General features: G+C 45.1%; 1 protein-coding gene across 1 annotated transcript in view; it reads left to right on the forward strand.

Annotated features, from left to right (window-relative positions):
- The first annotated feature begins 2,235 nt into the window (after window positions 1–2,235).
- LOC107575592 (uncharacterized) overlaps window positions 2,236–3,343 on the forward strand; it is a 7,975-nt gene continuing 6,867 nt past the window's right edge. The window contains exon 1 of the mRNA XM_016261948.1: window positions 2,236–2,380. The gene's annotated coding sequence lies outside the window, so the exon portion shown is untranslated. The remainder of the gene's footprint in view (window positions 2,381–3,343) is intronic.

Consider the following 3,343-nt stretch of genomic DNA (forward strand, 5'->3'; position numbering starts at 1 on the left):
CCAGGTCTCGGTGAGAATGATCATATCAGCATCTTTGATATTTTTAAGAAATTCTGGGTCTGTGCTTTTAGAACCAAATGTTGAAGAGTGAAGACCCTGAATATTCCAACAACTTATATGAAATGAACGCATACAATTTTTAAAGATAAACCTGGTTGGTAAGACAGAGAAAATAACGTGAAGCTAGTGTACTTATGAAAACGTGCATGGCAAACAATTTACATTAGTATTTTTTTATTTTTGTTGTTGTGATTTTTACTATAATTTTTTTTTTTTGAGCACTGTGTTTGTGCATATTGTCCTTATCTGTTCAGGAGCTGGTTGCACAGTGTCTGCAGCATCTCTCTGATCTGGCTCAGTTCGCTGGCAGGTGTGGAGGTGCTGGGTGCAGCAGGGGGCCGGGCTGCAGCTTCAGCATAGCTCTGTGCTCTCAGCTGTGGGGGCTTCTCTTGGTGTGGGGTGGCTTTTGGTTTCTTCTTTCTCATGGGGGATTGATTGTCAGCAGGTGGTTGTGAAGTTGCTGACTGTAGGTTTACAGCACCGTGAGGAGCTATAGGTGGGTGTGGTGGATGATGTGGGATCCTTGTCCAGGCGATGTCTTTCTTCACCAGGGTCGGAGGGGGATGTCTGGGCATGTAGGGGTGAATGGGCCGGTAGGGTTCTGGAGTCGGTAACAGCTGCCTTGGTGATGATGGTCTGCGGCCTAGGGCTGCATCCTTTAGGGTTTTTGCAAAAACACGTACTGCATCTTTATGGAGGTGAAGTCCATCATACAGATGTTGGAGACCGATGTTGTGGTGGTGGGCCAGGTGTACATTAGGGAGCGAAGAACATCCATGGGAAATTTCAGCATTAATGCTGTAGATGATGTGTGGTGGTGTGTCGCATCGTGGGAGAAGTGTGGAAATTATGATTCGGGACTCTGGGAACTTTTTGCTGGTGATTTCTACCATTTTCCTCACAGCATCAGCAGTATTGTTGCGCAGTGAGTGAAGGTCATTAGTTCCAGTGTGTATAATAACACGTGAGGGGTGTCCTGTGAAGTCTTTGATGATCTGGTGGGCATGGCCTGTTGTCCTGCATCGTTTTGCAGTGACTTTTTGATGTGGGAAAAGTCTCTGTGGGTCCAAGAACTTTCCATTAGAGTCCATGAGGAGGAGAACATCTGGATCAGGTTCAGGATGGTGGGCAGATGAGGTCTGTGTTTCTGTGGGTGTCTGTGTGTTTGTGGCAGGCTTGTTTTCTGTATATGCGTGGTCTGATTTGTCTGTAGTAGGAGCTGTACTGTAGCAAAGTGTGTTGTCTTTTGTGTTATTTTGTAATTGCTCTCTCATTTCTTGCAGCTGTCTGGAGAAGTTCTCTTCTTTTCTCTATTTGTCCTCTTATAGCTTACCTATCTGTACACGGAGAGTTCGGTTTTCTTCTTTCTATGTCTGTCTATCTATGTCTGTCTGTCTATCTATGCCTGCCTGTCTGTCTGTCTATGTCTGTCTGTCTGTCTATCTATGTCTGTCTGTCTGTCTATCTATGCCTGCCTGTCTGTCTGTCTATGTATGTCTGTCTGTCTGTCTGTCTATCTATGTCTGTCTGTCTGTCTATCTATGCCTGCCTGTCTGTCTGTCTATGTATGTCTGTCTGTCTGTCTGTCTATCTATGTCTGTCTGTCTGTCTATCTATGCCTGCCTGTCTGTCTGTCTATCTATGCCTGCCTGTCTGTCTGTCTATCTATGCCTGCCTGTCTGTCTGTCTATCTATGCCTGCCTGTCTGTCTGTCTATCTATGCCTGCCTGTCTGTCTGTCTATCTATGCCTGCCTGTCTGTCTGTCTATCTATGCCTGCCTGTCTGTCTGTCTATCTATGCCTGCCTGTCTGTCTGTCTGTCTATCTGTCTATCTATGTCTGTCTGTCTGTCTATGCCTGTCTGTCTGTCTGTCTATCTATGTCTGTCTGTCTATGCCTGTCGGTCTGTCTGTCTGTCTATCTATCTCAGGTGCTCTCACACATATCTTATGAACCTCACTGTAACTAACAGCGCCGGTGATGCGTCTAGCCTGCCGCAAATTCTAGAAGAAGAAGAATCAGAAGAACTAACTAAGAGACTAGTGACTGTAACTCAGAGCCTGAAAGCAGCACACTGTAGTGCTCTCCCCTCGAAGCGCGTGCGTGATTGCGCGCGCACGATTGGCAGCTCCACGTCGACATTCTTCCAGCTGCTGCACGGACGCGCGCACGCGGCGTGAACGCGCTTCATCAACAGTTTGCACGAGCGTCATCTGTTCAACCAACGAGTCAATCCTCAGGGGCTTAGACAGAGTCGACCACCGTGTTTAGACAGAGCGCTTCTTCTCCCAGGGCCTTTTAGTCTCGTGAGCTGCAGCAGGTATGTTCTTTTCCATTTTTCCCCTCTCCTTTCCCTCTGGAAGTGTGCTCTGCTCTCACAGACTGCGCGTGCATGCTCCGAAAACACTGTCAGGTCAGATATATTCAACCGCTCAAGCCTTAAAGTAACTTTGGCAGGAATGGAAGTTTAACTATGGAAAGTAAACTAAGATGGTTACTTAAATGTCTGCGTGGAGTTACGTGCAAATGCATGACATATGACATTCCCAGTTTCCCCTTTCTTCAGAGTGTGACTTCTCTTTTAGTTCTTTGTGAAATTCGGTTGAGATGTATCACAGGATGACACACTGCTGTGATGGTCTTGATTCAGTAATGCACTGCTCCAAATGTGGACGCTTTTCGACACGTCAGCTGTTCCACGTATCGGCTGCCCAATTACAGCTGTGCAAACAGACGGAGTGTGATAGTAAAGTCAGTATAAATCTGTGTTTTTTCATTCTGTCAATTTACCTTTCTGTTATTATCATTTTTGTTGCATGCACTTAATTTGCACGAAAACTTGTGCAAGTAGGCATCTGTTTCTGCATATGTAGGCCGCCATAATGTGTTCATCATGGAGGCTGGTGCGGTGATTATATGCATGTGTGAATGAGAATGAGTCCCAAGTTTCCAACTCCATGCATCTTACCCATCATTAGAATTCTTCTAATAGTCATTATGGAGCTACAAGAGTTCTGGCCTGCCTCCTTTTCACTTCCAGCTCCGAAATACTTTGATCAGTCTCGCCTGTTAATCATCTTTCATCCTGAGAATTATTATAACTATTCTGTACTCCCTAAAACAATCCCACCTATTTTAACTTAAAAACTTAATTTCATTTGCAATAATCAAATTGGCTGTACAAGTCAACTCAACTTTTCCCCCCTTTTTTTCATAATATTTCTTTCATAGGATCCTCAATCTATTTCTCTCTCTCTCTCTCTCTCTCTCTCTCTCTCTCTCT

Source organism: Sinocyclocheilus grahami, unplaced genomic scaffold (genome assembly GCF_001515645.1).
Source record: "Sinocyclocheilus grahami isolate Dianchi unplaced genomic scaffold, SAMN03320097.WGS_v1.1 scaffold2739.1, whole genome shotgun sequence".
NCBI lineage: Eukaryota > Metazoa > Chordata > Actinopteri > Cypriniformes > Cyprinidae > Sinocyclocheilus > Sinocyclocheilus grahami.